The following is a 14,297-nucleotide window of genomic DNA, read 5'->3' on the forward strand; positions in this document are numbered from 1 at the left end:
TTGTGTCTATAGATGTACTCGCTGGTTAATATCACCTTTTGCAAGTTTAGTTAGGTTTTACAGGAATGTGTCAATATTTTTGAGGGTACAAGTGAAATATGTGTTGGCCTTGCTTTCAGCTGTCCAGGCCCTAAACTCTACAATTTCTTTTCTGTACCTCTCCACCCCTCTCCCTTGTTTTTCTCCTTTTGGCCACACCTTAAAATTTGCCTCTTTGACCAAATGTTTGGTCATCTGACTTAATATCCCCTTGTGTAGTTTGATGTCATGGTTTGTTTTGTAATGTTCCTATGACATGTCATTGTTGTACGTAATGACTTATATAAATGGAAGTCAATGTTCTTATCGTTCTACATGTTCCTTAGAAATTTCATCACCCGATTCTACACAAAAATCTCATGAACAAATATTTTTCATCATCATAGTTTCCCTTGAAAAATGGTTTTGCAATTTTTCTTCATGGAAATTATTGAGTTATCCATACAAGTGGATTATGGCACGACATAAACTTCTTTGACTTCTTTTACCTGGTCCTTTCATGCTGAATATAAAATCTTCACTTGCTGATTTTTTTTAGTGAGTTTTGCTTTTTTCTATTTTCTTTTATAACTTGCCCTGTCAATCTAAGGAACTTGTTTTCAACATGTCTCATTAACTCACCTGTAGTTTTCACCAACACTATTGATTGGGATGGACTTGTGTCCAATTTTGAAGGACCACTGCCTGCAACTCCTCAGCTTATTTCTGAAGAGCTTTTCTTCTTTATGAAGATTATCAGGTTGGCCTTGACGCTTTTCTATCTGCAACTGAAAGAATTATAAGTAATGATTGAAAGCACAAATGTGAGAATAAGTTCAGTTTTCAATCTGTATTAATGATTTGGAGGAAGGGACCAATTGCATCGAAAACAGATTTACAACATAGAACATAGAACAGTAGAGCACATGACAGGCCCTTCAGCCAGGCATTTATCTTAATCTCAAATCAACCTAACCTACACAACCCTCAATTTACTGCCGTCCATGTGCTTGTCCAGCAGTCGCTTAAATGTCCCTCATGTCTCTGACTCCCCTACCAGTGCTGGCACAGCATTCCATGCACCCACCACTCTTTGCATAAAGAACCTACCTCTGACATCTCCGCATACCTTCCTCCAATCACCTTAAAATTATGGCCCCTTGTGACAGTCATTTCTACCTTGGGGAAAAATCTCTGGCTATCTATTTACACCTCTCGTTGCCTTGTACACCTTTATCAAGTCACTTCTCTTCCTTCTTCTCTCCAGTATGAAAAGCCCTAGCTCACTCAACCTCTCTTCATAAGACAAGCCCTCCAATCAGCAGCTATATCCTTCCTATAATAAGGTGAACAGAAATGGACACAAAATTCCAAGTATGGTATAACCGGAGTTTTATAGAGCTGCAACAAAACCTCGCGGCTCCTAAACTCAATGCCCCTGTTAATGAAAGCCGAAAGGCCTTCTTAATTACCCTATCTACTTGGGTAGCAATTTTGAGGAATCTATCTCTGTGGACCACAAGATCCCACTGTTCCTCCACACTGCCAAGAATCCTATCTTTAACGCTGTATTCAGCATTCAAATTCAGCCTTCCAAAATGACTCACTTCGCATTTATCCAGGTTGAACTCCATCTGTCACTTCTCAGCCCAGCTCTGCATCCTTTCAATGTCTTGTTGTAGCCTGTAACAGCCCTCGACACTATCTACACCACCAACCTTCATGTCATCGGCAAACTTACTAACCTACCCTTCCAGTTTTTCATCCAAGTCGTTTATAAAAACTACAAAGAACAGAGGCCCAAGAACAGATCCCTGAGAGTCACCACTGGTCACTGACCTCCAAGCAAAATACTTTCCATCAACTACTACTTGCTGTCTTCTTTCGGCCAGCCAATTCTGTATCCAGATAGCCATATCTCCCTGTATCCCATACCTCCTAAGTTTCTGAATGAGCTTACCGTGGGGGATCTTAGCAAATGTCTTACTGAAATCCATATACACCACATCCACATATTCGCCCTTGGTCAATCTGTCTCATCACATCTTCAAAGAATTAAATAAGGTTTGTGAGGGATCACCTGCTCCTCACAAAGCCATGTTGACTATCTTTAATCAAACTATGCTTTGTTACAAACAGTCAGAATTCCTATCTCTCAGAATCCTTTCCAGTACCTTGGTTACCACAGATGTAAGACTGGCTGGTCTGTAATTCCCAGGGATTTCCCTATTCCCTTTCTTGAACAGAGGAACAACATTCACTTCCCTCAAATCATCTGGTACTATTCCTGTGGAGAGTGAGGATGTAAAGTTTATTGCCAGAGGTGCAACAATCTCATTCCTCACTTCCTGTAGTAACCTTGGATCTATCTGGTCTGGCCCTGGGAACTTATCTACCTTGATGCTTCCCAAAATTTCCAGCACATCCTCTTTCTTAGTATCAATTTGTTGAAGCCTATTAACTTGGTCCAAGGTGTTCTCACTATCAACAAGGTCCCTCTGTCTAGCAAAAACTGAAGCAAAAAACTCATTTAGGGCCTCCCCTAACTCTTCAGAGTCCAGGCACAAGTTCTCTCCACTATCCCTGATCGGCCCTTCCCTTTCTGATCATTCTCTTATTCCTCACATAAGTGTAGAACACCTTTGGGTTTTCCCTAATCCTTCCTGCCAGGGCTTTTTGATGCCCCCTCCTAGCTCTCCTCAGTCCATTTTTGAGTTCTTTCCAAGCTAGGCTGTAATCCTCTAAAGCTGTGCCAGATCGTTGATTCCTCAAATAGTTCCTCAAATTGCAAATGATCCAAAGGTAAATAGTAAAGTGCGATCTGAGAAGGTTAAAGGGGAACCTAAAAAGAGATATAAACAATTCACGTGAGCAAAAAAAAATTTACAGATGACACATAATGTGGGGAACTGGAAGATCAAATGGTAGGAAGAATAGAGAAGCAAAATAGTATTTAAATAGGAAGCGACTAGAGAATACTGCAATGCAGAGGGATCCAGCTGTCCTTCTATATTAGTCACAAAAATTCAGTAGACAGGTACAGCAGATCATTAGGAAGATAAATATTGAGCTTCATTGTAAAGGAATTGACATATAATGTAGAAATCTTTTGCCACAACTCTACAGGACGTTGGTGAGATTACACCTGGATGACAATGCAGTTTTGGTCTTCATGCTTCATAAACCATTGGAAGCAGGTCGGAGAAGGTACACGAGTCTGATTCCTATAATGTAGGTGTCATGTTATGAGGAAAGATTAACTGGGTTTCATTTATACTCTTCGGAGCTTAGAACAATGAGAGGTGGTTGCACTGGAACACAGAGGATTCTGAGGAAGCTTGAGAGGTTGGATGTTTAAGAGGATGTTTTCTCTCATGGGAAATCTGGAACAATATAACATATTTTCAAAACAGGGAATCTCCTTCAAGGGGATTGATGGCAGTGGTGATTTTTCTTTTCCCCAATTGGCTGCTGGACCTGGCTGGAAGACTTACTAGTGATCTGCTGTGATCAGTTGTCAAAGGTTAAGCTATTTCACCTCCAGCATGCACTCTTAAATATATTTGGAGGTCTCTAAGTCTTTTCTTGATAGAGAATTTTTAAGCACGTATAAATAACCAGTGCAATATATATAGGGCTGATTTAATGGCCTCCCCTTTGACATGTTTGAAGGCAAAGATTAGGGAGCAGGCTTACTGCAGTACTCCAGCAAAGCCCAGCGTAAGATGAAGAACAACACCTCATTTTCTGCTTGGGGATCCTACAACCTTCAGGTCTCAATATCGAATTCAATAACCTTCAGGCTAGTCACCACCTTCACATACCAGACCTTGCGATCGCGTAGTCTGTTATTATACACACTTATTGTCAGCCATGAACAATCTCCATTAACAGCAATTCATCCTCCGAGCCTATGTTATCTATTTCAACTGTTCTTCTCTCTCTTTGGGCTCTATCCCCACCTATTGTTTCCTCCGTCTCCTCTCCCTCGCCCTATCTTCTGTATAAAAACCTAGCTACCATCAGTTCTGAGGAAGGGTCACTGGACATTTACAGTGTTGCTGGCACTACAGAGCTGTCATGCAATTTGATTAGTTGCCAGCACAAAAGGGCAGGATTTTGTCCCAAGATATGGGCATAAGTTTCAACCTTAAAGAACTAATGCTCTTTATGATGAGAAAAGGCTGTGAGACACCTGACTTTTGTGTGGACCACCTCTTACTGGCATTTCAGACATGGTGGTGAGAGATATGTACAACCTTGTTAAATCCAAACCATAGTGTTGTTAATATTCATCAGTTATTGGAAATTAGTCACAAGGAAATGTAGCAAGATTAATAAAAAAAATCTTTGCAGAATGAAATTTTCTGATTATTTAAAAGTTCAAAATATACAAATTATTGCTGTGCTTCATTTCAATATTATGCTGCACGCAAGATAAATCTGTTTCAGTTAAATTGTGTACTAAGGTTTGCACAGGAAGCATACAGCTTTGGTCACATGTCAGCTGACAGAGCTAAATATAGAGATTCAAAGGCATTCTAAACATTGCCTACAAAGCAAGCAAATGAAATAAAACAGGAGCTGGCTGCAATCCCACATGCATTACACAAATAAGCCAAAACCTGGTAGTATTGTCAAGAAAACAACATCACAGCCTTTCAGAATCAAATCTACCATGGAAACTGAATGGTAATTGCCTTACGAATATTTGCACCTAGAGGTGTAAAATCACAAAATGATTTTCACTGCAGCAGTCCACTACGCAACTGTCATACAGATATTGACAATCTACATTCTGAACTCCATTTCAATTTGTCCTGTGTTAACATGTTGAACATGTGATGAACAGAAGTTAAGATATTTACAATGCAGCAAATCAATTTAATCAGTCTATAGATTGCGGTTGTACTGGCATTGATATCACTGGAGGAACAGTGCCCTGACAAGTTCACTGAGCACATTTCCACTAAGATGAGTTTTTTTTAATATGCTTTGTTTGCAGTTAAATCTGAGATATCAAGTGCAGGCATAGGCAGCCTAGCCTTTGCATTGTTTAATCAGCCAAAGATTTGCTTTAATCAGGCCACACTGAAAGAACAACAGGAGTTCTAATCATTTAGTTTTTCTTCCCCAAAAAAGAACACACATTAGTAAACAAATTCCATGTAAAGATTTGCTTTACTCCACAGATCAGCATCGACCTAAATGCAGCAATCTGACTTCCAATAAACAGATGTACAGCACAGCAATCAGCTTCCCTCTTGACTATCATTTTGTTGAACCAATGGATATAAAAACCAAATTAGCACAGCAGCAGCACATTAACTGGGATCGTGCCAACAACTGTCCTCTCCCAACAGAAATGGTTTGGTTGAATGCCATTTGAGGCATGCATAGTCCTGACCTTTGCAACCTGCTGACCTGTGTCATGCCTCTAGATCATGGAAACTTCAGATCTATTCTAGCAATGCAAATAAAAAGGCTCCCTTCTATTGGCTGCATGCCTTAGAATACTGCATTTGTACAGTAACACACACAGTATGCAGCAATAGTATGAATCAACGTGCAGATCAATTCACATACTTTAATCAAATATTCTGTTGTGCAAGGTAAATCAATGTACATACTGCCCTGATTAAGGAAGATAAGATGAACATAACTGATGATAATGTAGATCATTATTGATGTTATTCCCCAATCCATCATAGCACAAAGTTGCGTAGATTATTATTTTACTACAACACTGAAGCTCCTTAATGCTCAGTTATTTCATGAAAAAAAACAAAAAATAACAGCAGATGGAGCAAACCAGTTAACTCTTCTTTCTCTCTCCCTCATTTTATTTTGATGATCTGAAGCCTTTGCAACGGTTCGAAGTCAGTAAAAGGAATGAGACTTTCCTCTCAATTGTATCTTTCTCTCTGTCTCATTTCCCCGTTTTGATCTTGGAGGTTTGTTAGATACAAAGCTTATCTGTGCACATAAATCGAACACGATTATCTTACAAAAGAGAATATTAACTTTAAGATATCTGTAAATGAGAATTCAGAGCAGATTGTCTGATCTATGTAAAGAATTTTTTTTTTCTAATGTTCTGATGCAATAACTTAATTGCCAAACTATTCTTCATCTGTTGCAATTGTTCTTCAATACTATCCATTCAGTAAAATCAATCAAAACCAAAAAAGAAGCTTTCTCAGCCAACAACTGACCTCTTTATTCAGGCAGATTAGAACCAAGTAATGGATCCACTAGCCTGTACATCTCGGTGTCCCAGCTTTCTGTATTCCTGTCAATGATTACTGTTCAGTCTTGAATCTTTCCAATTCGAGGGGACCGATATTCTACACGGCTGATTGTGGCATCATGCGGAGAACGGAATATCAACACTGGCTTGGTTTGTTTTCAAACACCAATACAGCTGCAGTTCATAAGAACAATAGAATAAAGCCTTCTCCAGCAACTTTCATTCACTTACAGTGTCAGCTACAAAAACATGACTTTAATCCATATTGGGTTTTGAAAGGCCACATCTCATAAAAAAGGAGGCTCGGGATGAAATGGAATGGAGAGGCCTTTTAAAAAGTCGAACGATTACAAAGACTTTTTTGATTAAATGTAGCATAGTTTTGTGTTGTGTTGCAAGAAAATGCAAATAATTTCATTGAAGCAATTATTGAGGCCAAAATCAAACACTGTACATTAACAATCAGTTTCAAGGAAATTTTAGGATTCATGATCTCCATTGGCTTTTAGTCATTCACAGAAAGTGCTGCCTCTGGAAAGGGGAGAATTTGTTGTCCATCTTTAATTGTATTGAAGCTGCAACTGTCCAGGGAACTGGAATTTCATTATATCCCTGACTCATATCTCGTAATGAAGGGCTTAGAGGAAACATAAGGTGAGATATTCACAGCAGAATTTCTATTCTCTGACCTGCTCAAAGCCACAGTGTCTACATGAGTGGCTATCTAAGTTTCCAATCAATGGTTACACCTAACCAAATAGATGGTTGGTCATGTTCTTGAAAGCCTGGGGGCATGAATAGATTCCCTCTTCTTAGCATTGATCATTATTAGGGACTTGAAGCAGCTGGATCGGTTAAGACTAGGGCACTATCCTAAGGAACTGCAGAAGTTATGTCTTGCACCTTAAATGACTGAATTCTTGCAGCCAAACCTATCTCCCCTTGTGCTAAATATGACTTCAGCCAATAGAGAGTTTTCCCACTTGATTTCCATTGACCTCATCTTTAATAAGGTTCTTCAATGCCAACTAATGCCAGGTTGTTGTTAAATTAATCCCACTTGATGGCATTGTCAATAAGTGCCTTCCAATACTTTGAATCATCAAATCATAACAGTTGAGAAGACTTGAACCATCACCAATTTATGACTATTCTAACTCTACACCAGTCCCACCTTCCAGCTCACCGTTCTGTAAACTCCTGGTCTATTTCTTATGAAGTGGAACCACATTAGCTGGCCTCCCGTGTGGCCAGACAGGAATTTAAAAATTGGATCATAGCCTCTGTAATTTCCTCCATTATCTCCCACAGCAACCAGGGATGCTGTAGATTTACCCTCAAGTAAATGTTCCCAATCTATTTTGGCTAGACCCTGTCTTATTTTAATAAAATCTGACATGCCCCAATCCAAAACCCTTTTTGTTTTGCAGATCATCTTTTTCCTTTTCTACAACAAACTTAAAATGTATGTTTGTTGTGGATGCTATCAATAAATTACTCTCCCACTGTTACCTAAAGCATCTGTTCAGCTTCATTCCTCAGAATTAGGTACAGCACTGCACTGCTGTTAAACTTTCCATAAAAAGCTCTCCTTACACGCTTCAAGAAATCTGCCCTCTTTAAACCCTTTACACTGTGATGATCCCAATTAATGCAAGGGACATTGAAATCCCATAATTACCCATTATTGGTTTTACATTCCTCAGTGAATTATCTACGTATCTGCTCCTCTGTTGGTCGCTGACTGGAGGTCCATGTTATACTTCCAGCAGTGCATTTTCACGTTTCTTATTCCTAAATTCTACCTATAAAGGGTCAATTGAAGATTCTTCCAGAATATCATCCCTCCTTACTCCAGTAACTGACACCACCTCCTCTTTTATACCCTCCCCTGTCCTGCCTGAAAAGCCTATATCCCTGAATGTTGAGTTGCTGTCCTGCCCCTCCCTCAACCATGTCTCTGTGGTAGCCTCAACATCACAATTCCACATGTCAATCTATGTCCTTAACTCATCTGTCTTACCTATAATACTCCTAGCATTAAAGTAGATGCCATCTAGCCTCACTTTATTCCCTTGAGACTCAACATGGCCAAACTGTCTCTGCCTTGGTTCCTTCATTGAAGTGTGCTGTGTCGCTATTTACTAACATGTGTGTCCGTCCTCCTGCTGACCTAGTTTAAACACCTCCCAACAGCACTAACAAAGCTTTCCACATGGATGTTGGTCCCATTTTGGTTCAAGTGCAAACCATCCTGCTTCTGGAGGTCTCACCATTCCCAGACACAGTCCCAGTGTTCCAGAAATCTAAAACCTTCCCTCCTGCACCAACTCTTGAGCCAAACATTCATCTGCTCCATTCTCCTATTTCTGTACTAGCTAGCACATGGCACAGGAATAATCCAAAGATTACAACCTTTGATGTCCTGTTCTTTAGTCTACTGCCTACCTCCCTGAACTGTTTAGCAAGATCTCATCCTACATTCCACCAATATCATTGGTACCAATGTGTACTATGACATTTGACTTATAACCCTCCCACTTCAGAATGCTTCATAGTGCTCAGTTACATCCCAGTTCCTGGTATGAGGGAGACTGATGATTGAGAATAAACTGGTGGGGCAGCAATTGCTTACCTTGGGATTATCATGCATTTTATGGACTTGGCATACCTAGGTAATTTTCCACAATGTCAAGAAATACTACTGTTGAAGCTGTATTGAACAGCTTGGTAAGGAGTTGGAGCCAACAGTCCATAAACTGGAATCTCTGAAGCTGGGACTGAGGAAATGCTAAGATAGACCATCCAATTAGTATCGCTGATTAAAAGTAGATGTAAGTGCATCAGCTTTTGCACAGATATGCTGGACTCCACCATTATACAGAATGGGGGTTTTTGTGGAGCTCCCTCCCCCAGTTAGTTGTTTGACTGTCCAACATTCATGACTGAATGTGGCAGAAATGCAGAGCTTTGTTGGTTTTGGAATCATGAACTTTCATTTCTAACATGCTACTTCTGCTGGTTAGTAATCATGTAGTTTTATATTGTGGCATCAATGAGTTAGCATCTCATTTTTAAGTCTACCTTGTGCTGCTAATAGCATAGTTTCTTTCGACAGGTAATAGGTCCCACCAGGGATGGGTATATAGCAGTCTGACCGCCTCCGTACCCATCCCCAATCAAGCAAATTGTTCAGAATCAATTGAAATCCTAGAGTTCTTGCCAAGCATCTTTAGGAAAACCTTTTCTACAGCACTAGAGTCAAAGAGATGTACAGCATGGAAACAGACCCTTCGGTCCAATCCGTCCATGTCGACCAGATATCCCAACCCAATCTAGTCCCACCTGCCAGCACCTGGCCTATATCCCTCCAAACCCTTCCTCTTCATATATCCATCCAAATGCCTCTTAAATGTTGCAATTCTACCAGCCTTCACCACATTGTCATTCCATACACGTACCATACTCTGCATGAAAAGGTTGCCCCTTAGGTCTCTTTTATATCTTTCCCCTCTCACCCTAAAACTATGCCCTCTAGTTCTGGACTCCCCGACCCCAGGGAAAAGACTTTGTCTATTTATCCTATCCATGCCCCTCATAATTTTGTAAACCTCGATAAGGTCACACCTCAGCCTCTGACACTCCAAAATTTGTCTAACCACTATTGATTTATTGTTAGTGGGTCTTACAGTGAACAAATTGGCTGCTGTGACTACATAACAATGGCGACTATATTTCAAATGTCTGTTGCTGCTCGGAAATCTTGTTAAGTCATTATTAAAGTCGAAATTGGAGTAAAGTAACTTCAAAGCACATGTGACTTCTGCTTTGACCAAACAAAACCCTTCTAGCCCTCATCCCTCACACACTCTTGTTTCCCCCATCCACTCTCCATGACACTCTCTTGATTCCTTGCCTCCTCAGTACATCTCATAATTCCTCCAAAATTCTTCCATTGGCCCCTGCAGCTTTAAGTATGCACTATAGAACCAATAAACCAGATATGAATGACAAATCTTGAAATGAACTTTAAAAACACACATTAAAAAATCTTCTTTGGGAAGCTACTGCTCTTAAAACTCAAATAAAATGATGAGTCAGACAGAGCAATTGTAGACTAAATGACAGAAGCTTTATTTCCCTACATACCTTTTAATCTTGTATATAGATATCGAAATAAAGGGTGCCCCTTAGGTCTCTTTTAGATCTTTCTCCTCACACCCGAGATCTATGCCCTCTAGTTCTAAATTCCCCCACCCCAGGGAAAAGACCTTGTCTATTTATCCTATCTATGCCCCTCATGATTTGATAAATCTCTACAAGGTCACCCCTCAGCCTCTGACACTCCAGAGAAAATAGCCTTGGCCTATTCAATCTCTCCCTATAGCTCAAATCCTCCAACCCTGGCAACATCCTTGTAAATCTTTTCTGAACATCAAGTTTCACAACATCCTTCTGATAGAAATGAGACCAGAATTGCATGCAACATTCCAAAAGTGGCCTAACCAAAGTCCTATAGCCACAACATGACCTCCCAACACCTGACCAATAAAGGAAAGTACACCAAATGCCTTCTTCACTATCCTATCTACCTGCGACTCCACTTTCAAAGAGCTATGAACATGTACTCCAAGGTCTCTTTGTTTAGTACCACTCCCTAGGACCTTACCATTAAGTGTATAAGTCCTGCTAAGATTTGCTTTCCCAAAATGTAGCACCTGGCATTTATCTAAATTCAAGTTATTCTCAGGTGTTGTTACTAACTTATTTTTCTGGGATGAGTTACGCTTTTGTCAAAAGCTGGAAGAAATGAGAATCTGGGGCAAAGGTCGACATCTCAGCATACAGCCATTAACACTAAAGTCTTCAATCCAGTGCCATGGCATTTTCCATAGATACAGTCAACCGCATTTCATTCTTTCACACTAATCTTGTAAGAGTACTGTAACTGAAAAAAAACACTTGCTACTCCTGATTAGCAAACAATGATCCTCACTTAAAATGTATGTGTGAACATCCAGAGAGAAAATGATCTGATGTGGCTGTTACTTTTCCCACGTTTCCATTGCAGACTAGACAATAGACTCAGCACAAAAGGTAATAATTTAGTATGATGGATAAGAGCAACTTGGACAAGGATGAATCACTATTCTGAAGAAGGGTCACTGGACTTGAAACATTAACTCTGATTTGTCTTCCTAGCTGATGCCAGACCTGCTGATCCTTTCCAGCATTTTCAGTTTTTGTTCTTGTTTCTGATTTCCAGCATCCACAGTTCTTTTGGTTTTTTGAATCATTATTAAGGTAGGTGGAATGAAGTAGATAATATTGGCAAAATAATAGAAAAATACAATTACCAGCCTTCAGCACCAGCACTGCGTCATCTATTCTAGTTAATACAAATACACCCAATGTAAATGATATTGGAACAGATTGATTTGGACTTGTTCATTGACATTTTATGGGCTTGTAAATAGCAGATTCTTGTCAACTGAAGCGTTAGAAAAAAAGTGCAACACTTTGTGCAGAGGACCTAGAACCCATTTGAAAGAACAAAGAACTTTGTCCCAACTTTGTATCTCATCAGTCAGAATGAATAATAAACAGGACAGTGGTGCTGGAAGAGCACAGCAGTTCAGGCAGCATCCAACGAGCAGCGAAATTCGACGTTTCAGGCAAAAGCCCTTCATTGAATTGCTGTGCTCTTCCAGCACCACTAATCCAGAATTCAGTTTCCAGCATTTGCAGTTATTGTTTTTACCTCGTTGATAAACAGGACAGTGTCTGTTTAGCAGTAATTAAGACTCACCACCACAATAAAAAAAAAGTGACTTACACCATTGCGACCAGGCCCTAACCTTTTCTGACAAGTTCACATTGGTTATATAAAGAATACCACTTTACACCATATGACATATTTGAATCTGGGGCTAAATCATACTTTTTTTTTGCTCAGCACAAGATATATCAAGTTTTTCACCTCAAAGCCTAATGAAATTTCTCATTGTATTTTACTAAACTCACCTCAGCAACTTTCTGCCAGACCTTTAGGGAGTCCCTCGTGTCTGATTCTTTACCACATGCCATTCCTGAAACAACTTGTCACAGCAGGATGTTGTGGAATTAACCAGCATCCCTTGTGCCAATGCCATTTTAAAAACCCATTGTGCACCCAGACCAGCACTGTCAGTCTGAAGCTGTCCTGACAATTGCACCAGGCACAGAATGCTGGCACCTTGCTTTGCAGGCTGGTATCTGGAGGTCCAGCAGGATGGGATAGTGCAGACGTGGGATTTCTTCTTGCCCAAGACCAGTAGTGGAGGCCACAACACCAGCCATGCCAGCTTGATCTGGGCTTACCACCCAGATTAAACCAGTCTTAGCTATTTGGAGGAATGCCCAGGTCAATAATCATCTCTATTTCACCACCGTAAATGCTATCATCTTCCCCCCAATACGTCACACACACTCTACCTCAGTTACTGTACTCACCTTCAACTGAGGCTCATGCTCTACCATGCTCACTATTAATTGCCTAAAACGTCTACCATCATTTGCTGTCACCCACCCAGTCTCTGATATCACTAACCCTACATGCCCTCTGCACTGTCTCCTCACTCATTCAAGACATCTCCACACCTGTACCAAAAGTAACAGCTGTGCCACCCACTTTCACCTCTGTTAACAGGTGCCTCTCCTGTTAGGGCATTTCCTAATACCCTCCACCATTGACTCTGAAACCTCCAGCAGGCAAGACCAAAGAGGTTGCCACTGCGCAAGTGTAGGAGAGCTCCATTAGGCTGGCAACCTCAAGGCCCCATGCCTCCAGAGGACAATACCATGGGCATCCAAGAAATCAGGACATCACAGCTAACGGACTACCTCACTTCAGCTGCTGATGTCCAAATAGCACCTGGACATAATGGAAGAAAAAGGAAAGTTAAAATGTATGAGCACAAATAATGGGCACAAAACTATGACAGTGGGTGATTTATCCATCTATTTCACATGTAGAGCTTTATATATATGTATATAAAAAATATCATTTATATAACCATGCATACATAATGACACAGAGTGGGGTCTCTCACAACAGCAGATGCAATGGTCATGGCACACCCCATGTTTTTCACAAACTGATGGTTACAGAGGAGATGAGGACTTAAACATTATTTTTGAATGAAAAATATTGCACTTCTATGTATTCTTCATTGAATGTTCACGTGAATTGTTACATCTGTGATGATCAATCCTTGTGACATGACTTAAAATTCAGCCACAGCTGGTCCCCATCTATTTCTCTGGAGGATATTGGCTGACTTAAACTCTCTAATGAGACAGATGCACTTCCATTAATGCACTTTAAAGATGGGGAGGCAATGACATTGCAGTACTGAGACTGAACCAGCGATGCTCTGGGGACATGGGCTTCTCTTTCACAAAAACAGATGGTGAAATTTGAATTTAATTAATAAATTATGAATTAAAATCGAGTCTAACATGACCATGAAACAATTGCCGATTGTCATAAAACTCACTGATGTCCTTTAAGGATGGAAAATCTGCCATCCTCACTTAGTCTACATTTAACTCCAGATCTGCAACAATGTGGTTGACTCTTAAATGCCTGTTCAAATGGCCTAGCAACCCACTCATGCATTTAACAATGTCTCATAAAAAGAATGGACAGGATGAACAACCATTGGAAACAACAGCAGCAAAATCAGCTGACCCTCCAAAGTCCTCCTTATTAACATCTGGTGACACATGTCACAGCTGGCAGAGCTGTTCCAAAGGCTAGTTAAGCAATATCCTGAAATAATTATTCTCACAGAATCATATCTGGAGACAATGTCACAGACACCACAATCATTTTCATTGTACTGCAAAGAGAACAGCCCACCAAAAAGGGAGTTACCGTGTGAGATCTCAACATTGAAGACAAACTCTATTCTAAGCTTTAGAGCACAAGATATTTTCTAAATTCCAGAGGACCCAGGACAATTCCAACATCTGGAATGTGTCTGCT

At 40.2% G+C, this 14,297-nt stretch overlaps 1 protein-coding gene across 3 annotated transcripts in view; it reads right to left on the minus strand.

Annotated features, from left to right (window-relative positions):
• Positions 1 to 14,297, minus strand: part of akap6 (A kinase (PRKA) anchor protein 6) — a 413,822-nt gene that overhangs the window by 382,562 nt on the left and 16,963 nt on the right. For all 3 annotated transcript variants that reach the window (XM_072568962.1, XM_072568963.1, XM_072568964.1), the window contains exon 2: positions 661 to 806. The gene's annotated coding sequence lies outside the window, so the exon portion shown is untranslated. The remainder of the gene's footprint in view (positions 1 to 660; positions 807 to 14,297) is intronic.

This window comes from Chiloscyllium punctatum, chromosome 4, assembly GCF_047496795.1.
Source record: "Chiloscyllium punctatum isolate Juve2018m chromosome 4, sChiPun1.3, whole genome shotgun sequence".
NCBI lineage: Eukaryota > Metazoa > Chordata > Chondrichthyes > Orectolobiformes > Hemiscylliidae > Chiloscyllium > Chiloscyllium punctatum.